The sequence below is a fragment of the Cydia amplana genome, chromosome 19 (assembly GCF_948474715.1).
Source record: "Cydia amplana chromosome 19, ilCydAmpl1.1, whole genome shotgun sequence".
NCBI lineage: Eukaryota > Metazoa > Arthropoda > Insecta > Lepidoptera > Tortricidae > Cydia > Cydia amplana.
In genome coordinates, this window is record NC_086087.1 from 5,508,158 (window position 1) to 5,532,511 (window position 24,354).

General features: G+C 39.1%; 1 long non-coding RNA gene across 1 annotated transcript in view; it reads right to left on the minus strand.

The window, feature by feature from the left end:
• Positions 1-11,609, minus strand: part of LOC134657018 (uncharacterized) — a 324,919-nt gene extending 313,310 nt beyond the window's left edge. The window contains exon 1 of the long non-coding RNA XR_010097573.1: positions 11,204-11,609. This is a non-coding gene — a long non-coding RNA (uncharacterized LOC134657018). The remainder of the gene's footprint in view (positions 1-11,203) is intronic.
• Positions 11,610-24,354: the final 12,745 nt, after the last annotated feature.

Sequence of the window (24,354 nt, forward strand, 5' to 3'; positions counted from 1 at the left end):
CTATGCGTCCAAAGTTAAAACGGCCGTTTTTGTTTTGAGTTCATAGATTGACAAATCCAGCAACATAGAAACTAGTTTGATGTATTCAAAAGGTACTTTAATACAGGATACAGTATGTAGCGGCCCCCATTTTTTAAATATCTTTCGTTGAATTTAAATAATCACGATTATTTAGCAGTGGCGCTAGTGTGCACGTTGATGGGCTCTTAATGGGATAAAGGCAAGCGAAAGAAGATTTGATGTGAACTAATTTAATTAACAATAAGTAGGTACGTTATATATCTCAAAATCCTTTTTTACGTCAGTCCGTGCCCTAATCATCGACTTTCAATTCAAAAATTAGAATTCAAAGTGTAGAAACAGACAAGACAAAGAAAAAAAATATTCTCGGTATTTTGCCATTCTGCATACCCGGGGGTCAGACGTAGAGTGTTTATGAGTTTTGATTATTCATCCGCCAGGGGTCGCTTCCGCAAATACAATGATGGCTGACAATCACAGGAGGATGGTCCTATAAACTAAAAACCACAGGGTTGACGTCAAAGATATAGCTTTCAACCTTATTCGTATAACATAAGGTTTACATTTTATACCTAGTTTGATGCTAACGGTTTAAACTTGCTACATTTAAAGAGAATTGCGGGATAAGTATTTGTTCTACTTTTCACACGACGCTCTAGAGAAATGGCTTACGTGTTTGGAAAGGGATTCTTTAGAAATAGGATAAAAGAGGGATACATGAACTCGTCACCTTTCTTTTCAATCTTTTTCACGCTATGGGCGATATTCCAGCTGGTTTATCCGTAGGTGGTTATGGTATATGGTTATACAGGGTGCTTCCTATAACAGGAGCAATAAATTAAACAGTAGGCTGTACTCCTCAAACTGACGAACATTTGTTCAGCAACTTTTGAAAATAACTCATGTTTTGATTTTTATTACACTTTTAAGTTTATTCTAAGACGCAATGTATTGCAAATTTTGTTATGATTAAACCAACGCAACACGACAACATCAGTGTGTTTGACAAGCAACGTCAAACACACTGATGTCAATAATATTTTGTATGAAAAAGAGGAAGTCTAAAAGGATTCATAATTTTTAAAAGTTGCTGAACAAATGTTGGTCAGTTTGAGGAGTACAGCCTTTAGTTTGATTGCTCCTGTTACAGGAAGCATCCTGTATATAGGTGGTATAATGGTTAAATATCAGTCTATAGTGTTATAGCTTTATCTACTTTAAGCATGTTTCAGATCGGCTTGATTCCTTGATGCTTCGTAGAGATGTGGCCTCGCTCTGCATTTTCTATTGCATGACGGGGAGTGATCCGAGGAATTGTATTAATACTATTAGGGCTAATTTAGACGGCGTCCGAACTCGAATGCGATTTTAGTTACATTGCGGACTGTTGGTTACGTCCAATTCAACCGACCGATCATATCCCGCAAGGTAATGAAACTCGCAAGCGAGTTCTCGCATCGTCTAAATGGGCCCATAATCTCTGCCGATTCTTTCCACCATCGCTCTACGCGTCTTTCATCTTCACCACCTCATTGGTTGGCAGTTTAACATTTTAAACATATTAATATTTTAATATTTTAGTCGGACAAGTTATATTTTTGGTACCTAGGGTATACTGCAATGTCCTGCTTCTGCCGTACAATATAAGGTAAATAAGTTCTGCGGTAAACAAAGCCAGACACCCCCGCTCTTCGCCCAAGTGTCACTGCTGAATAATGCAAACCACCTCCAGACTAGGTGTCTGTTTTTAGGGTTCCGTATCCGAGGGGTGACAACACGGAACCCTGTTATAAACATACATCGGGGTTTTTGGTGCGGGAATGTTTTACACCGATACTATTTTAACATTTCTAAGCACATTTGGAGCTTACTATTTTTAATTCATAGTTTGGTAATTATTTATTTACAAAAAACAAAGTGATAAATACACGAAATCATTCCCGCACCAAAACCCCCGTTGTGTGGTTATAAAGCCTATACTATACCTACCTACTAAGCCTCCGCTGTCTGTTTGTCATCGGGCTGTATAGGTAGTTTTAATGGTTATAGGTTGATAAAAAACTACCCGTACAAACATGACTTTTCAGAGTTTTTAATGCTCCACATTTGTATTCGCTTTTTCTCTAGAACAGAAAAAGTATACCCAATCAAACTTTAGGTGATTACATACAAATCATATTCATATAATTAGTAGATAGGTACTAGCAACTGAAATTTAGGTAGATCTCGCGATCAAAAAACTAAATCGACAAAAAAAACATATAATCATAACCTGCTCACAAAATTTCACAAGAATCAGTTGAAAAATACCATCTGTAAAAAGAGCAGAATATAAATATTAAGAAATATAAGAAAATAATTCAGTTCAGTTCAGTGTATGGGACATGCGTTCGCATCGACGGCCGGACGCAACTGAGGCGCGCGCAGGCGGCGCGCACGTATTTACGCAACGGTTGGAGCGAGATGGAAGACAGGGCGTGCTACTCTCGAAAGCAACATTCTCTGCGGTAGTTCTGAATTGCTGCATTTTCTACTACCCACTTCATGCAACCGGCGATTGTGAGCGGGATAGAAGATATGCCATCGCACTCGTGAGAGGCGCGATTTACGTCAAAGGGTAGATTATATTCTGCAGTTCTAAGATACCTATCTTTCTGTTTTTCGTAGGTTTAGGAATAGTATATAAGACGACGATGCATTTCAATAAATGTTCATTATTTGACTGATTATACCGCTGTTTGCACTGCTCCTCCTGCCTGGACTCCCATATCTGGTGACCCCGCGACGTTTAGAAGATGTCTGACACAGAAGATGGAGCTCAAGATCAGCGAAAAAAACACAAAGATAAGCCGCAAGAACCAAATACAGCATCGAATGCGCCACAGCTGCCGTCATCAAGCTACGATCTAGCCGGAATCTCCATCCAGTCCAAATTACTACCGTTTTGGCGCGAACATCCACGTTTATGGTTTGCGCAGTTTGAAGCTATCGTCGAACCTTTGAAGACAAGCGATGACCAGAAATTTCGATATGCACTCGGTGTCGGTAGTTATGAATTGTGCACCCACCCTAGATTATGAATAAACAGTGTTGAAGTCCAACTCGAGTATCATTGACGCCTACCCTGACATGGCGCAGCCGGAAATTATTTAAATGGTTCAATTAATGAGAATATAGTATAAAAAGTATTTAATTAGTGGAACTTAGTTGTTTATATACAAAAATGGAAACAGTGCTTACGCCTCCGTTGCCGTTTACTTACGATCAAAGTTTATTAAACATTACTACGGGCAGTTTGAGTGACAGTTGGCATAAATGGAGTAAAGGATTTAAAATATATTTCGATGCGTGTGAACTTTCTAAAAAGACACCGGTCATACAAATAAATATATTGCTTCATATAGTGGGTGAACAGTGCAGAGAATTGTATGAACAACTAAATGTGAAGTGTACGACGGTAGATCAAGTTTTGGACGAGTTTAAAAAATATTTCGATAAAAAGAAAAACTTAACGGCCGAGAGACATCGATTTTTTACGCGAAGTCAGGCGGAAAGTGAAACAATAGAACAATATGTGTTTGATTTAAAGAAATTGTCAACTTCATGTGAATTTGGAACTTTGTGTGACTCCTTAATTAAGGATAGATTGATATGTGGCATTGCGAGCAAAGCTATTCGGGAGAGATTATTACGTGAAGCCGACTTGACTTTAGAACAAGCTATGGAGATTTGTCGAGCGGCTATAGTATCCAAGGTGTATTCAGAAAAAATAGTTGAAGAGTCAAGAGAGAAATCGGTACATAACATAACGACGGGTGACGATTCATTGCAAGATAATAATATATGGCACATATCACAACGAGGAGGTTACGGTCGTGGCCGAGCACGGTTCGCGGGGTCGCGAGGCGGCCGCGGCGCCGGGCGCGGAGCGGGAGCTTGGAGCAGGCGCGGCGCGGGCGGTTGGCGCGCCCAGGACTCGACCGCGTCGGCGCGAGCGGCGGCTGGCGTTGGCGGGAGCGGCACTGGCGATCGTGGAGTGACGTACAACGCGTATAATAACAGTCGTTGTTGTAACAAATGTGGTACAACGCATGGAAACTATGCGTGCCCTGCGTATGGAAAACGTTGTTTACGGTGTTCGCGTATGGGTCACTTTTCGCGTATGTGTGGTGTGTATCAAATCGAGGAGTCGGACCACCAGGTAATATATTGTCTTAATAATGAGATAGATGAATGGACGATTGTTTTAAATGTTAATAGTCATAACTTAAAGTTTAAACTTGATACGGGAGCCGAAGTTAATGTTTTGCCATTACGCTACTTATCTCAAGTCGGTTTAAGCAAAGAAAATTTAATGGTTACCACGTCGCGACTGCACGGTTACTCCGGAAAGAACTTGGATGTTCTAGGCAAATGTTTTTTGAAAGTAGTATATAAAGATAACGTATATTTTTTGGAATTTAAAGTGGTTGATGTGCCGTCCTCTCCTGTATTAGGTAAATATGATTGCAAGCTATTAAATTTGGTTAAAAGAGTATTTGCGGTGAGTGAAACGGAGCAATTAAATTCTCCGGCTTTTGTTACGGAATATAAAGATGTATTTCAGGGTATAGGTTGTTTGCCTGGTAGTTATAAAATAAGAGTGAATCGCGAATGTAAGCCTGTGGTACACGCTCCAAGAAAGGTACCCATACCATTGCGAGAAAAATTAAAGGCAAAGTTAGAAGAGATGGAGCGACAAGGTATCATAGCAAAGGTTGAGGGCCCTACTGATTGGGTCAACAGCATGACTATTGTAAAAAAACCAAATGGAGATCTGAGGATATGTTTAGACCCAAAAGAATTAAATCAAGCTATAAAACGGGAACACTTTAGGTTGCCCACGTTAGATGAAATAGTATCGAATTTGTCAGGGGCTCAGTATTTTAGCACACTAGATGCTACTAATGGTTTTTGGCAAGTAAAACTAGAAAATAGTGAACTATGCACTTTTAATACACCGTTTGGGAGATTTAAATTTCTACGTATGCCCTACGGAATATCGTCTGCGTGTGAGGTTTTTCATCGCAAAATATATGAGAATTTTGACGATATCGAAGGAGTCTGTATGTATGTAGATGACATTTTAGTCTTCGCCAAAACTAAATCGGAGCACGATGAGAGGTTGAGACAGGTATTAGAGAGATGTCGTAAAATAAATTTGAAATTAAACTTAACTAAATGTAAGTTTGGTCTCGAGGAAATTAAATATTTAGGACATAAAATTACGCGGAAAGGTCTATACCCAGATGATAGTCATATCTCGGCTATTATTAATATGCCTAAGCCACAGAACAGTAAAGACGTCGAACGTTTGTTAGGACTAACTACGTACGTGGGTAATTTCATACCTAATCTTTCTGATAAAACCGAACCCCTCAGAGAATTGTTACGGAAAGATATAGAGTGGCATTGGAATGAGAAACATGAAAAAACATGGAATGTCATTAAAAAGTGTTTATCCGAAAAACCAGTGTTGCAATATTACAGTATGACTAAACCCATAACACTTTCCGTTGATGCTAGTAAGAGTGGCCTAGGATGTGTACTTTTACAAGATAGTCTGCCGGTGTGTTATGCTTCAAAAGCGCTTACAAAGACTGAACAGAGATACGCACAAATAGAGAAAGAGTTATATGCATGCGTACATGCATGTGAAAAGTTTTATGGTTATATTTATGGGCGCTCAGATATAACAATTGAAACTGACCATAAGCCCCTCTTGAGTATAATAAAGAAACCGATTGTGGATGCCCCACCGAGGTTACAGCGCATGCTGTTAAGGCTCCAACCGTATTCGTTTAGGCTGGTTTACAAACCAGGCAAGCAGTTGCATATCGCGGACGCGCTGTCGCGCGCCTACGAGCCGCTAGCGGCCGCTTCCAGCGATCATCATGACCTGCAAGACGAACTTACAGAGGCGGTCCACACCGTGTGTGCATACAATGAGTTAACCGATACTCACTATTTAATACTACAAAAAGAAACAGATATTGATAATGAGATGCAACTGTTAAGAAAGTATATTAGAGAAGGATGGCCGGAAGAAAAAAAAGACGTGGAAGACGTTGTGAAACCATACTGGCAATACAGAGAGGATTTAACCGAAGGAAATGGATTACTATGGAAAGGGTGTCGAATAATCATACCAAAAAATTTACGTGGGGACATGCTTCAAAAGATACATTATGCACATTTTGGCCTTGAGAAGTGTATGTTAAGAGCGCGAGAGTTATTGTTTTGGCCCGAAATAAACAATCAACTAAAAAACTTTATATCTAATTGCCAAGCGTGTTTAACATATAGAAAAAACAACACAAAAGAAAAACTCATTCCACACGAAGTACCAAAGAGACCATGGTCTAAAGTAGGTATTGACATATTTCATATTAATCGAAAAAATTACTATGCAAGCAGCTGATATTCAACAAGTTAGCGACATCATTCTCAAGCCGCCATCCACTGGCAAGTACAACGCGCTGAAAACTCGTCTCCTTTCTGTTTACGAAGAGTCTGCGTCCAGGCAATTCCAGAAGCTCATCAGCGGTCTCGAGCTAGGGGAACAGAAGCCGACACAGCTTTTAAGGCGAATGCGAGAACTAGACAAGAATATGGTACCAGACGACGGTTTGAAGGTCATGTGGATGAACCAACTCCCAGTACAAGTACGCACAGTCTTTTCTGTCAACAACGAGTCATCACTAGACATTTTCGCCGCCATGGCCGACAAGATGTTAGAGCACACCGAGCCAGTCACCGTTGCTGCAGTCATACGAGCCACAGATTTTCAAACCCCGCAGAGCAGCGAAAACACATTTTTCGAGAAGTTGTCCCAGAAGCTCGACAATCTGACACTCGAAATAGCAGCCTTTCGGTCCGGCGGCCGGCAACGCTATCGCCGTCCCTTTCGCTCTCGCAGCCGTTCCCGTTCGAGATCTATGTCAGCGCATGGAACTACACGCACTTCACGCAAGCCGGGTGATCCTGGGTGGCTCTGCAGATACCACTTCAGATTCGGAGACAAGGCACGAAGATGTGAATCGCCGTGCAGCAAGAAAACTAACTTACCGGAAAACTAATGCCTACACCGACTATGGCGGGCGTCGGTGTACCTTCAGTCAGCAACCGCCTATGTGTCATCGATCGCAACTCTCGAGAACGTTAACCTCGTTGACACTGGAGCCGAAATATCTGTACTATCGTCGCATCATAGGAAGAACCAGATATCAAGCACCTACAAGCTTTACGCCGCAAACGACACGCCGATAAAAACCTATGGGGAAAAAACAATCACTCTCAACTTGGGGCTACGGCGCGACTACCGTTGGACGTTCATCGTGGCTGCCATCAAGACTTCAATCCTCGGAGCTGATTTCCTTCGGCACTACAAGCTGCTACCTGACCTAGATCAAAAGAAGCTCATCGATAAAACCACTGAACTGCAAGTCAACGCGTTAGAAGTCTCAAGCACTCAACAAACCGTCTATTTGATCAGCAGCAATCAAGTCTACTACGAGATTCTCAAACAGTATCCTAATGTACTGCGACCGATGTCTTTGAAAACGCCGGCCAAGCACAACGTACAGCATTTCATCGAGACTACAGGCCCTCCACTCTTCGCCAAGCCACGCCCACTGCCGCCCGACAAATATGCCGCGGCGAAGGCCGAATTCGAACGCTTGATGGAAATGGGCATCTGTCAACCCTCAAACAGCCCCTGGGCAAGTCCGCTCCACGTCGTTAAGAAAAAGGATGGCACTTTACGTGTATGCGGCGATTATAGGCGTCTGAATGCCGTAACGCAACCCGATCGTTATCCGCTACCTCGAATTCAAGATTTTACGTACCAGCTGCACAATAAGAAGATTTTTTCGAAATTAGACCTGAAGATGGCGTATTTTTGGATACCCATGAATAAAGAAGACGCGCAGAAAACTTCAATAATCACACCGTTTGGGTTATTTCAATTTAACTCAATGACGTTCGGGCTCCGCAATTCAAGCCAAACATTCCAAAGATTCATGCACGACGTCCTGCGAGGCATAGATGGCTGTTTCTGTTACGTCGATGATCTTCTGCTGTCCTCTGAAAATGAAGAAGAGCACAAAACACTGCTGCGACAGGTCCTAGAACGCCTAGATAGATACGGCGTAACTCTCAATGTCGATAAATGCGAGTTCGGACGAAGAAAAATCAACTTCCTCGGCTATGAAGTATCACCCGACGGCATCAGTCCCACTCAAGAGCGCATCGAAGCAATATCGAATTACCCAAAGCCGAAGACAGTCTGCGAGCTGAGAAGATTTCTGGGCATGTTAAATTTTTACCGTGACTGCCTACCACATCAAGCCGAACTCCAGTCTCAACTCAACAAGTATCTGCACAACTCTAAGAAAAATGACAAGACTCCGATCGAATGGAACCCCGAATCAGATGAAGCTTTCAAGAAATGCCGCCAAAGCATATTGGAAGCTACTACGCTATCGTATCCCGTTCACGGCGCTCCTCTATGTATCATGAGTGACGCATCAGACCACAGCGTGGGAGGACTAGTCCAACAAAAGGTTCATAATGTTTGGAAACCTCTGGCATTTTTCTCGAAGGCCCTGAGTCCGACGCAACGCCGCTACAGTGTGTAGGATCGCGAACTCCTAGCGATTTACACAGCTGTAAAGCACTTCAGACGACTTATAGAAGGCAATGACGTCATCGTCTACACGGACCACAGACCACTTACGCATGCACTTACGCGAGCACCGAGCAACAGCGACACTCCAAGACGCGAGCGCCAACTGCACTTCATTAGCCAATTTTGTTCGAGCATCCAGTATATTCCAGGCGACAAAAACAATATCGCTGACGCCTTATCACGAATCGAAGAAATACAATGTCCATCCGTCATCGATTTCGACAAGTTAGCCACCGACCAGCGCACCGATGAAGAATTAATAAAATTGAAAACTCAAGAAAATCTGAAGTTCACTGAAGTCACGTTACCAGCCATCAATAGACCAATCACGTGCGAGCACTCAACTGGGACACCACGACCGTACTTACCTATCGCTTATCGTTATGCTGCCTACAAAGCGCAACACGATATAAGTCACTCAGGTGTACGCGCAACCAGGAAACTTATGGCGTCTAAGTTCTTTTGGCCAGCAATGAACAGAGACGTCGCACTTTGGACCCGAGCGTGCATTGGATGTCAACGAGCCAAAATACATCGTCACGTGATTCCACCTATCGGCGAGTTCCCGCGATCTCAACGTTTCGAGCATCTGCATATCGATATCGTGGGACCCCTAAGAATATCAAATGATTATCGATATTGCGTCACAATGATCGACCGCTGCACGAAGTGGCCCGAGGCAATACCAGTACGCGACATAACAGCTGAAGTTGTCGCTAAAGTCTTGTACGAGCATTGGATTACGAGATTTGGATGTCCGCTACGCATAACGACAGATCAAGGTCGTTCCTTCGAGTCAAACCTTTTCAACGCTCTCCTGAAGAAACTTGGAACCACAAGAATACGTACCACTGCCTACCACCCTCAGGCGAATTCTCAAGTGGAGAGGCTCCACCGCACCTTGAAAGCCGCTCTTATGGCAAGGGGCGAAAGTTCAAGATGGTCCGAAGAGTTGCCTACAGTTTTATTTGGATTACGAGCCGCACTACGCAGCGATAATAACCTGAGTCCTGCATTGATGACGTATGGATCCCCACTACGCATGCCAGCTGATTTCTTCGTACCTACAAAGTCGACAATTGAAGATGCAGAGTTTGTACGACGTTTGTCAGAGATTATGTCATCACTTGTACCAGTAACCCGGACGCACGCCACGCAACTAAGACCTTTCGTGCATAAGGACCTTGCATCGTGCACCCACGTATTCGTGCGCAATGACACCGTGCGACCCCCGCTCACACCACCATATGACGGCCCGTTCGAAGTTCTCAAACGCTACGACAAGTATTTCAAGATACAAATGCCACAACGAACTACTGTCGTTACCATTGAGCGTCTGAAGCCAGCCTACATCTACAATGAAGACGTCACAAGCGTCAGCCAGCCTCCTGCAACTAGCCCAGACACACAGACGTACGTAACAAGATCGGGCAGAGTCACGAAACGTATTCGCTTCGCTTGAGAGGGAGTGCTATGGGACATGCGTTCGCATCGACGGCCGGACGCAACTGAGGCGCGCGCGGGCGGCGCGCACGTATTTACGCAACGGTTGGAGCGAGATGGAAGACAGGGCGTGCTACTCTCGAAAGCAACATTCTCTGCGGTAGTTCTGAATTGCTGCATTTTCTACTACCCACTTCATGCAACCGGCGATTGTGAGCGGGATAGAAGATATGCCATCGCACTCGTGAGAGGCACGATTTACGTCAAAGGGTAGATTATATTCTGCAGTTCTAAGATACCTATCTTTCTGTTTTTCGTAGGTTTAGGAATAGTATATAAGACGACGATGCATTTCAATAAATGTTCATTATTTGACTGATTATACCGCTGTTTGCACTGCTCCTCCTGCCTGGACTCCCATAAGTGTTTCAAAATAATATGAGTTGTGTCCATTGGGAGAATTTAGCCAGTGCCAAGTTAGTAAGAGCAATAAGTTATTTGACGTTTATTTATACAGTGTACGGTTAATCAAGAATAATTATTCATTATCAGCACACTTTCACGTGAATTTACTGCGTAATAAGTTATCAATATTACACTTTAATCCACATTAAAGAGCATAAATCAAAAAAAAGTATTCACGAGACGCCATCACCAAAATGTCATAATTTTTGTCTAAGCTGAAAACGAGACACTTATTATTTATATTAAAAAATAATGTGATGGTTATGGTACTAAAACTTTCGTGCGCAATTCAGACGCGCACTTGGCCGGTTTTTAGGGTTCCGTAGCCAAATGGCAAAAAACGGAACCCTTATAGATTCGTCATGTCTGTCTGTCTGTCTGTCCGTCTGTCCGTCTGTATGTCCGTCCGTATGTCACAGCCACTTTTCTCCGAAACTATAAGAACTATACTGTTGAAACTTGGTAAGTAGATGTATTCTGTAAACCGCATTAAGATTTTCACACAAAAATAGAAAAAAAACAATAAATTTTTGGGGTTCCCCATACTGAAACTCAAAATTTTTTTTTTCATCAAACCCATACGTGTGGGGTATCTATGGATAGGTCTTCAAAAATGATATTAAGGTTTCTAATATCATTTTTTTCTAAACTGAATAGTTTGCGCGAGAGACACTTCCAAAGTGGTAAAATGTGTCCCCCCCCCCCCTCTAACTTCTAAAATAAGAGAATGATAAAACTAAAAAAAATATATGATGTACATTACCATGTAAACTTCCACCGAAAATTGGTTTGAACGAGATCTAGTAAGTAGTTTTTTTTATACGTCATAAATCGCCTAAATACGGAACCCTTCATGGGCGAGTCCGACTCGCACTTGGCCGCTTTTTAGGGTTCCGTAGCCAAATGGCAAAAAACGGAACCCTTATAGATTCGTCATGTCTGTCTGTCTGTCTGTCCGTCTGTCCGTCTGTCTGTCCGTCCGTATGTCACAGCCACTTTTCTCCGAAACTATAAGAACTATACTGTTGAAACTTGGTAAGTAGATGTATTCTGTGAACCGCATTAAGATTTTCACACAAAAATAGAAAACAAACAATACATTTTTGGGGTTCCCCATACTTCGAACTGAAACTCAAAAATTTTTTTTTCATCAAACCCATACGTGTGGGGTATCTATGGATAGGTCTTCAAAAATGATATTGAGGTTTTTAATATCATTTTTTTCTAAACTGGATAGTTTGCGCGAGAGACACTTCCAAAGTGGTAAAATGTGTGTCCCCCCCCCCCCCTGTAACTTCTAAAATAAGAGAATGATAAAACTAAAAAAAATATATGATGTACATTACCATGTAAACTTCCACCGAAAATTGGTTTGAACGAGATCTAGTAAGTAGTTTTTTTTTATACGTTATAAATCGCCTAAATACGGAACCCTTCATGGGCGAGTCCGACTCGCACTTGGCCGCTTTTTTATAATAAGCTGCAATCCGATATTCAAAATCGGTACGGTTTTGCAAATTGCAGATGTTTCAGACGCAAGAAATTTACATGTTTATACAAGACACTACGTATTAGATGTGGGGAATATTAAGTTTAGGTATTGCCGAAGAATTTTTTAGCTCTCAAAGGTATATTTTGCGGTTTACACTGACATTTACACTATAAATTACGTAGAATTAAATAAATATATATTAAAAATATATATATATATTGTCATTTCTTCGTTCGATTCCAATTTTGATATTAATATTTAATGTCATTCCAAACACTACACTGCCAATAGTAATGTACCGGAACAAAACCCTATAATCTTCGTTATGATTTAAAAACTGTGGGTTATTTTCGCCCAATTTTTGGTAGGTACGAGTACCTACTTAATCTCATCTCACTTGTCTTTCATCGATTAATTATCGAGACTGTACAAATACGAAAAACGGAAGTAAACAAGAGTTGCAAATAAAATTGTCAGTTGGAACATATACACGCACTTAGACATTTAAATTGAAAAATGCGAACGATGTTGTAGTACTTTGCAATTGCAAAAGTATTCGCAAACGTCGTACGTCTCTTCAACATTACAAACTAAGTAAACATAATGCTATAGAATTTCTCAAGCTGAAGACGACGACTTTTATTGTACAAAACAACAAAAGGTAATTCTAATTATTCTTAATCACTGTTAATTGGAAAGATGTTAATTACACGACGTAAAAACACGAAGTCAGAGCGAAGCAGCGAACTACCTAATTGATAGAATTTACTTTGGCGTTATTTACCGCACATATTTGACCCACCTCGAAGCACATTCTACCACATAAAGGTGGATTTAGACTGATCTAGTTTCATTGGCAATGCTGTTGCTATGTCTGACTAATAACATAGGTACAGGATGTCCAGTAACAGATTTCCGATTTCAAGATTTTTTGCGTGCATAGGTACTTTGTTTGTACTAGTATTTTTTTAATCGGAAATCTGCGGCTGGTCACCTTTTTAGGGTTCCGTAGCCAAATGGAAAAAAACGGAACCCTTATATATTCGTCATGTCTGTCTGTCTGTCTGTCTGTCCGTCTGTCCGTCCGTATGTCACAGCCACTTTTCTCCGAAACTATAAGAACTATACTGTTGAAACTTGGTAAGTAGATGTATTCTGTGAACCGCATTAAGATTTTCACACAAAAATAGAAAAAAAAAAACAATAAATTTTGGGGGTTCCCCATACTTACAACTGAAACTCAAAATTATTTTTTTCATCATACCCATACGCGTGGGGTATCTATGGATAGGTCTTCAAAAATCATATAGAGGTTTCTAATATCATCTTTATCTAAACTGAATAGTTTGCGCGAGAGACACTTCCAAAGTGGTAAAGTGTGTTTTCCCCCCTTGTAACTTCTAAAATAAGAGAATGATAAAACTAAAAAAAATATATGATGTACATTACCATGCAAACTTCCACCGAAAATTGGTTTGAACGAGATCTAGTAAGTAGTTTTTTTTTAATACGTCATAAATCCCCTAAATACGGAACCCTTCATGGGCGAGTCCGACTCGCACTTGGCCGCTTTTTATTATTTTGTATACAGGGTGTCTCGTTCAGTATGAATCAAACCCAACCCAAAGCGGATCGGTCCCAAAAAATACAAAGATCTAAACCGTAAATCGTTCTAGCAGGGCTTCAAATATGATCCCACACTACACGCAGCTTCACACTTACATCTAATAATGTAACAAAACTTCATAATCTTAACTACTATAAATAGTTTGGTCGAGGCTGTCTCATTTCAAACATACTTAGACAGAGAGAATCATACTGTCTGTCTTACGCTAGTACTAGCACCCAAAAGAAAGGGATGAGTATAATTTTCCTGGTTTTTTCACTGACAAGTTATGTTTGCCAGACTATATCTAAAGTATACTCGAATGCACACATCATGAAGTTGTATACAATGTATACGCCCGCGTACGTACATGAATACCAACAGGCGTACGGGTAATTACAGCTATGCTATTCGAGGCTACATGCCCTATCCATGTGTGAAGTACATAAGGCGAAGTTATGACACTAAAGGCCACAAGTGCTTATATGGTGATGGTTTTCAAGAATAATATGGGGTTTGGGATTTAATAAGCAATAAATGTGATATATGTATTTGTTGATATAAACTTGTATGTCTTTATTGCTTATATATTTCTACAGGGTGTCGCGTTCACAGATTAAATGAAGGCCAATTATACCTTCAGAACTTCTATTCGACCCCAATTTATGTTCAGAGAAATTTAATAGTGTTTAGGAGAATTCCTGGAAATTTTGCTCCACGGATTAAACATTAGAACAATTTTTAATCAGATCCGGTTATTATAAAGTAGATTCTAGTCTCCTGGCCATTATTTTGTAAGGGCATGTTCGACTTAAGGATCAAAAAGAAATTACAACATAGGTAATTATTAGAACTATTTATCCTTCTATCCTTGAAATGCTTTTCCATATATCACCTTACAATTGGGCTTATAAAAAGGTTCAAAGTAAGGGCCCATTTTTCCAATACTTACGCGCTTAACATGTTGTAAAACTTGTAAAGTATTTCTTTAACAGGTTCCTAAGTGTACATTTCCTGTCCCAGTAACACTGTTTGCATAATAAATCATGGTGTTTTTGCGTGTCAAGCTAATTATCAGCTAACGTAAAAGGCATGTTTTTAACATATTTTCCATATTGCCTTGATCACGCACTCGCAAACACACCTCCTTAGGCACCCGCTAGTTCTTTCGCCATTCTTGCACTCAATATATAAACTATAGCACATAACAACCAATGTAACACCTAGTGGTACACCAATTAGCTGCTGCGGTCGTTATGTATCGTATACCATAGGGTATAGTGTTGTTTTTGCAATACCAGGGGCGAATATAATTGTTTTTTTAGCGGCATGTTCCCGCTAAGGCCCGCCCACTTCGAAGCACAAGTTCTTGGAACAAGTAAATTACTTTTTGCCATGTTCCGATTGCGTGTACATGTCGACTTTTTGCCTACAGTATAAGGACTATTATTGATAAACTTGGAAAGCTAAGCTAGTCTAGAAATGTTATTATAAGTGTGTAAAAAGTTTGGAGCAAGCATAGCGCAGGACAGAGAAATAGAAAAGGCAATTGCGGGGACAGAATACCTGAGAAGTTGAAAAACTGCCAATTCTCAGTTTATAAACTCAGAGCATTTATTTACTGTATACTTACTTAACTAACACATGTCTCAATCGATATATTTCCTGTTTTATTGAGTGTTGGCAATCTCAGCAATCTTGGCAAGTTATAAAGACATAATCAACGGTAAATTGATTGAATGTATTTTGTACTGGCTGCAGAAAATGTTATAACGTTTATTAGCAGATAATAAGCACTTATTAAAAGTCAAGAGAGTGAAGTTTAATTTACTCCTAGCAGTCCTAGCCCAGTTGGTACTGTTGGTAGTGACCATGCCTACTAAGCGGGAGGTCCCGGGTTTTACACTGGTAATGGAATTTATTTGTGAGTTTATCACAAGTATTTGTTGCAGGATTATGTTTATCATATTTAAACCATGCATTATATTTATCGCCTCAACACAATCCTATACAATTTATATCATTGTTTATTAAATAGGATGAAAAAGAGTGACTCTTACTCCTCACGAGGTTAAGTAAGCTTATAATAAGTAAATAGATATATATACGGAGTGAAGTTAAGTAAAAGCGTATAATAAGAGCTAACACACAATATGACAATGTACTTATCTATCATTTTAAATCATAAATGTCTCGTCATTGTAATATTAATAAATTAATCTGACATGTTATTTTATACACTCCAATTTTTACATGCTACCATAGAGAAATAAGTAAGTGATGCTACACTAAGCACTAAAATATGTTATTGTACACCATTCTAAATCCATATTCAGCAGATAGATAAAAAAAAAATACAACTGAAAATTAACAAGTATAAAATATACTTTCATCTTTCCATTTCCCAAACTGCCGGTAAAAACATAAGCTGGAAACCGTTTAATTTCAGCATCGTTTAAAATCTCCGTGTACGTATTTATTAGCGAGTAATAGCTGACGGCTGGCGTTTATAAGCTCGCCACGTCGGTCATAAACCTTCCAGTTATGAAGTTTATGATATCCTTCGTTCAAAGAGGCTAGCATAACCGGCAACTTTCTCTAAGGAATTTAATTAAGTAAGCCGCTAAAACGCGGTCGAAATGGACTGCAAAATGCATTCAGAAGTCATCATCATCTTTCTCAAGTTGTACCGGCATTTTGCCACGGCTCATGGGAGCCTGGGGTCCGCTTGGCAACTAATCCTAGGAGTTACCGTGGGCACTAGTTTTTACGACCTGCCATCTGACCTTCCAATCCAGAGGGGAAACTAGGCCTTATTGGGATTAGTCCAGTTTCCTCAATATGTTTTAATTCACCGAAAAGCAACTAGTAAATATCAAATGATATTTCGTACATAAGTTTCGAAAAACTTATTGGTACGAGCCGGCGTTTAAACCCGCGACTTACGGATGCAAAATGCATTCAGAAGTAATACAACTCGAATATGTCATGGGAAGTTAAATAGATAGAACACTGGTTTACTGGTAAGCCTCAGTAAAAATATACAGGTTAACGAAGAACAATTGATTAAAGTTAACACAGACAACAGGCGGTCTTACCGGTAAAAAGCGCAAAGTTATCATGGTTAGAGACCGTATCACTACTGTATCGGTAACAGGAGCCTATTGCATAATAAAACATGTACAAGACAATAGTGATTTTGTATGTAAATTCACTAATAGTATTTGCTTGTATTTTATTATGCAATAGGCCCCAGGTTTTATATTTAGGAGCATGCTAGGTTCTCGTCGCGCTGTTTATGATTTAGTTCAACAGTATCCCAAGTCATTTACAACGCTGCGGCCATGCTACCACATCGCCCTATTTACTGAACTGCTTCTGGTATAAATAACGTACTAGGTATAGGTACTCTAGTACTGTTTATTGCTATAATCTGTTCGGAAAGCGAAGAGTCGTGGAATGTATGGGCCCCAATACATTCCACGACTCATCTCTTTCCGCACAGTCTCTACGTAATATTTAACTTAGTAGTCTTTCATTAGAATCAAGAAGAATCTAGAAATAACAAATCGATTAGTGCGGTTTTGGGTTATTTAGTTAACGATTTTCTCATCCTGAAATCTCGGCCTGAAATAGCCAATCGGCCCGATTCGAACTTTAGATAGGTACGTCAATTAATAGATGTCTTCAAACAAAAACGTCACTTTTGACACTGACCCATCTAATCCATATCTTTTCTGGATCTATTAAATAGACGTATCTTAAGAGCCAACAGGAGTGGTCATTTCTCCATACAAACGTACTCGACTGTTTCCTCCGTGGGTTTTGAAGCTAGAGCAATGATTTTTCGAACACAGATTAATATTGTCAATATCTGTGTCGGACCGTTTTGCTTTTTTTGATATTTTTGTTTTTTAAGGCGCTAGAGCCCTTCAAAAATGGCCAAAATGGCCTAATTGACTATGCCGCAATGAGAGGCGTGGTATTCAAAACTGATATCAATTAGCCAGAAAAGCAAAACGGTCCGACACAGATAATTTCATAATCATTTAGATTTCCAAATTTGGTTACGATTGGTTAAGTTTTGAAGGAGGAAACAGTCGAGTACGAAACCTCGATTTTTGAGATTTTTACGCAGGATTTTTCGCCTTGTCCTTATCGCAGTAGTTTTAGGAGCCGCTTCCGTTAGCGAGACGGGTAGATATATTTACCTAAAATATTTAAATCTCAGCTCCTGTTGCGTCTTAAAGTTCGAATCGGGCAGCCAGATTCGGTTTTGTTTTTACGCGTTGTCCGATATTGTCCGAAGCGCTAACACTGCAAGCACTGTCATAAGCCATGCAACATTCGAGTCACGCTCCATATCTAATCCCACTGATTGTAATCAACCCTTATTGGGTTTGCTGTTTGGGCCGAATGTTTGCGAATTATCTACCGGGATGTAGATATGCTAGAAGGGGTCGGTTTTTAACCGAGTGATGAAAGAGGGTAATGTTTTTGGCGAATCTGAATTAAAACGGTCTACTTACGAGGGGAGGATGAAATATTCGCGGCCTAAGCTAGAAAAAAAGGAAAAAAAGAAACTATGCTACTTTTTCCCCGCTTCTTTGGGAGTTTAAATAGTGCCGCCATTACTAATGATTATTAACGATTAATAATTAACATTTACCTACTTTAATATGAATAAGAATAAAAATTGTTTATTGCCACACACATACAAGAATACAAAAACGATCAAGGAAAAACAAACAATAAACATGTAGATAGTAGAACAGCAACAAATTACATAGCATAGTTTCTTAAGTCTATCTATAACAATGGTGTGACAAAAGGAATGGACTCAGCATTTACTGTGTTACAGACTAGCTGTCACAGCGCTGGTTTTCAGTTCACCCCTAATTACAAATAATATACTAAAGTATTAAAAAAAGTGTTTTTTTTATGTATTATTTATCAAGTCTAAGATAACTTACTAAATTGCCGACCGTCCTCGACGTTTCGAAAGTAGATTTAAGAATAACCTGGCGCCACCCATAAGTTCTGTACTAAAGCTACACAAATCAAGCCCAAACATGATGGCAATCAAAATTTACAATAAAATCAGCGACGACCTTAAATTGCAAACTTCAGACGCGCTATTCAATAAGCAGTTGAAGGACTTTTTAATCAACAAATGCTATTATAATCTTAATGACTTCTTGGAAGATGAAATGTAATTATTATGTAGTTTAGTAGGTATATTTATTTAGAAACTAGATTAAATTAACATTATATACCTATTGATATTTTTGACATAAACTGTAACAATTTTTTAAGCATGAACATTTAGTAAAATCCTATATAACTGTAAATATAAGTACAAGTATAAGTAGCGTAGTATAAGTAGTCTATTGTGTGCCCTTACAGGGTGTCATGAACTGGCCTCTTAAATTGTAACACCTTATTATGTACATGACAATGCAATATTGAATAAATGACTAAAAATGACTAAAAAAAAAATGACTTAGCAAAGGTACGGTAAGAGAAAAAAAAGGCATGGGAAAAAATAAAAAATATGTACTCTCTTTAATTTTTTTCAGTCGCCCCTCGTATTGCTTTGGTACCTAAGTATGTAAGTATGTATCATAATCAAACCCCGTTCTCAATGTTGTAGTTCATTGAAAATAAGGGTTGGCAAAAATGATCGGTCAATGCGGACAAATCCGTCATACGGGAAATTCTGTCAACAAGCGTTTTTTTTCTAAAACAGAACACAATTGGTAATTTCCTTTACAAAGCAGCGATTGCTTTTAGTTTCAGCGTAGGTAATACGAGGTACGAGTAGGTATAGGCATAATTCCACTATAATATGTGTATTATGTGCGTTTGTTTAGTAATTCAACATTTTAGCGTAATTGGAATTGGTTTAAGAATTTGCGTAATAAAATAATGACCAGGCGAAGTTGGGGACGGGTGGCAAAATAACCTGAGTGCAGTATTTGAAATACCAAATACAAAATACTTTTGAGGTAGTATTTGAAATACAAATACAAAATACTAATTTGTATTTCAAATACGTATTTCAAATACATGTAATTGAAATACTGCCCAACCCTGCTTATAGATATTTTAGTTTTTTTTTACTTTAAAACCATTTCTACGCATTTATATTTGAGTACTATGAATTTAATCTATCGCTCAGTATTTTTAGGGTTCCGTAGCCAAATGGCAAAAAACGGAACCCTTATAGATTCGTCATGTCTGTCTGTCTGTCCGTCTGTCTGTCCGTCCGTATGTCACAGCCACTTTTCTCCGAAACTATAAGAACTATACTGTTGAAACTTGGTAAGTAGATGTATTCCGTGAACCGCATTAAGATTTTCACACAAAAATAGAAAAAAAAACAATAAATTTTTGGGGTTCCCCATACTTCGAACTGAAACTCAAAATTTTTTTTTTCATCAAACCCATACGTGTGGGGTATCTATGGATAGGTCTTCAAAAATGATATTGAGGTTTCTAATATCATTTTTTTCTAAACTGAATAGTTTGCGCGAGAGACACTTCCAAAGTGGTAAAATGTGTGTCCCACCCCCCCGTAACTTCTAAAATAAGAGAATGATAAAACTAAAAAAAATATATGATGTACATTACCATGTAAACTTCCACCGAAAATTGGCTTGAACGAGATCTAGTAAGTAGTTTTTTTTTATACGTCATAAATCGCCTAAATATCGCCCCTTCATGGGCGAGTCCGACTCGCACTTGGCCGCTTTTTTCTATAGTTAGTTATTATTTTATTAATGTCACTTGGCTATTGGCTAGTGTATTATTCTACGACTTCTATATGATACTGGGTACTTTATAGACCATCAAACCAAGGCCACATTTAGTTAATAACCTCGTGGTTACGGTAGCAATTGTCCTTATCTCCCGATTTATCAACTTCTATATCATATTCTTTTTCTACCACCCAAAAGGACACAAGAGACACGGAATTTCGTAGTAAAAACCACCCAATTGCAGTAAGTTAGTGAGTGTAGAATTCCATTTTCAAACTCATTTGTTTTTGAGATAGTGCCGGCTTAGGAGAGCAGCGTACTATATTTAGAAAATCATTCAATTTTATACCTTACTATAATGACATTAGATATAAAATTGAATTGGTTTTCATAGGTTTTTGCATGTTTTTTCGAGTTGTGTTGTTGTCCTCACAATATTATGATTTGCTGTTGATGTCTATTCCGGTTGCCGTGTGTTGGTTTTATCTGAATTAATTTTATTGTTGTTTTATTGTATGAATCGCCTGATCGTAAGCAATCACCGTCGCCCATGGACGCCTGCACCTGCAACACCAGAGGAGTTGCAAGTGCGTTGCCGGCATTTAAGTTTTTTTTTTAGAAATGACAAATGCGTGTTAAATTTCGCAGTTTTTGTAAACCCTACAGAACCGCATAATCACTCAATATCACTAATATCAGTGTAAAAGATAAAAATCACCCAATAAACCTTTTTGCCGCTTTCAGCTTTTAAATAAAGAACACCAACCGTCCGTGTTCAATATTTGACGCTCCTGTTAACGTATTTTTTGAATCCTGCCGCGTTCCGAGCAATCGAATGATGCCGTAACGAGTATATCGGTTACCAAATGTAATTTCGAGCCAGAATCACCGCGTATTTAATAAGCCGCACCAACTCCTTCTACCACAACCTCAAGCCATTTTCAACTTTACCACTAAAGAAATAATATAGTTAGTATCTGCAAGAGTAAAGCGGTCCGGGCGTATTCGATTTCCGAAATTCGGCTGTCATTGCAGCTCCTGCCAATTTATTATGCCTTCATTAGTTGTAAAAACTTGATTTGCGATGTCAATATTCATTGCATTGAACGTGGTGGATTCTTTGGGTTTCGGTGTTGATGGGTTTGGAAGGTTAAAGTTATATATCTAGAGTAAACAACGTCAGTAAATAAAAATCGGTCCAAATAAACCAAATTGGTAGGTACAAATGAGGTAAATATCTGGTTTCGGGTGACAACACATTGACCAGGAATTATTACATCTTGAATTGTGATAATGGGACTTACTCTCCATTCATGCAGATGCAGAGCTGTATGCTCGTCCAGCGCTCCAAAAAATATTTATTGTACGTTTTTATTGCGGTCCGTGTGCGGTCCTAACCGAAACTCCTAACTGAGTCCAAGATATTCATTTTCGCTCGGTCAATTAAGTACCCAGTACCTGCGGCCTGATTCTAATTCTAATTTTAATAAACGTCAAAAATTCGATCTCAATACAATCAATCAATCTTTGGGTAATATGGCTCCATCGATACTGTCGATGATTTCGCCAACGTCAAAGTGGATCCCACGTGGGATCGAATTATTATTATTTTGATTATTTGTAATAAAATTCAGCCAGTGTACGGTATAAAAGTATAAAATTATGGCCTCTAGGGCTCTAGCCAGCCACGGTTAGAGGTAGAAATACCAAAATAAATGCTCTAGAGCACGACGTTGTTCGGTAAGTAGTTGGGTTCTCAGTTCTTGTAAGGCGATAGCTGGACTTTACAAGAACCCGCGTGGGCTACCCGGCGTTGACGCCAGAATGGTGGTTAAACGCGTTTCATGATTATTTTTTCATTATCTGCACACTTCCACATTAGTATACTGCATAATACGCTATCAATATTACACTTTAAACAATATTAATAAGCAAAAACAAAGAAATGACTCACGAGGCGATGTTACCAAAATGGCGGTCGACGAATAACCCCATCTCAATACGATATGGATCGGATCAGTCAGTGTCAAACAAAAACGTCATTTGTGACACTGTGTGACAGATCAAATTTTAGACGGTTATTAAAATTAAAATCAGGCCGCTCAACTACCTACTACCTATTGAGTGTAGTAGTTGAGTTTAAAGTGTCATTCCATGGAACTTGCTAACTATATATAAACAAAAGTCACTAGTAAATTCATCATTCAGAGACAATTTCAATATGGCGGTTTGTTAACATAGTTAGCAAGTTCCATAGAATGACAATTTAGCTGTTAATTGAAATAAAATAATATGAAAATTGAAATGAAACGAAAGAATGACAATATTCAACAGACACACTATGTTCAAGACGCATAAAGTGCAACACACTAAAGTGTGGACATGAAAAAATCTGGTCGGTTTGAATGCAGTCTGTCGGCGTTCATTTGTTTTAAAAACAAAAAAAATTATGTCAAACCTTATTGTCAATACTCGATTCTATCAATCTGTTTCGGTATTTTTATAATATATGATGTAATTAAAAGAATGCCGTCCAAAGAACTTGCAATACGAAAAAAAATCTTGAACATGTTTCAAGAAAATCTAGGCATTTCACAAAACGACATTGCTAAGTGTCTGAAAATCAATAAATCGACGGTACAATCGGTACTTTCTAAGTTCAAAAAGGACTTGACTGTGGAACGGAAGCAAGGAAGCGGTAGAAAAAGTGGACCTGTGGACAAAAAAAAGGCAAAGAAGGTAGTCGAGTGTTTTACGAGAAATCCGGGCATATCTATCCGAGATGTTGCAAAAAAGTTGAAAGTGTCCAAATCGTATGTGCAGAAAATTAAACGTTACGAAGGTTTAAAGACTTATAAAGCTGTAATCAGACCTAATAGGTCAGAAAAACAAGAAAATTCTGTCAAATCACGCTGTAGAAAATTGTACGACCAGTTTCTGGCAAAATATGATTGCCTAGTCATGGATGACGAAACATACGTCAAGGCTGATTTTAATCAGTTACCTGGGCAACAGTTTTATGTGGCAAAAAATAAGGCAACTATTCCTGATGAATATAAAAAAATTAAATTATCAAAATTCCCAAAACGTCACATGATTTGGCAAGCGATATGCTCCTGCGGTAAGAGGAGCAAAGCTTTCGTGGCTTCTGGGACAATCAATGGAGAAGTTTACAAGAAGGAGTGTCTGCAAAAGAGATTGCTGCCTTTCATCCAACAACATACGGGTTCTGTACTGTTTTGGCCGGATTTGGCGACATGCCATTACAGTGCGGTTGTCATGGAGTGGTACAGAAATAATAACGTAACCGTAGTACCAAAACAAGCAAATCCCCCCAATTGCCCAGAACTGAGGCCCATTGAGAAATATTGGGCCATAGTGAAAAAAAATCTAAAAAAGTATAAAACGGATTGTAAAGACGTTAAAACTTTTAAGGCGAAGTGGCAAAAAGCTAGTAAAGAAGTTTCTGATTATGTTGTTCAGCGAATGATGACGAAGGTGAAGTCTAAAGTACGTAATGTCATACACACGCATATACTTGAGTAACTTTTGTATTGCATTTTTATAGCCTCTGACATGTATTATTAGTAAAAAAAAAGTTAAAACATTAAATTTCGTTTTATTGAGGAAATTACAAAAAAATATGTACGACCAAATTTTTTCGTGTCCACACTTTATTTGTGAACGCACTGTTTGCGTTAATACACATGTACAGCCAGCAGCAGAAGTTGCTAAGCGCGCGAGGTGTTCATAATTACCTTGACACGCTCTTATTCCCTTAATAATAAAGTCGCGTCAAGATCATTTTGAACACCTAGCCCGCTTAGCAACCTCTGCT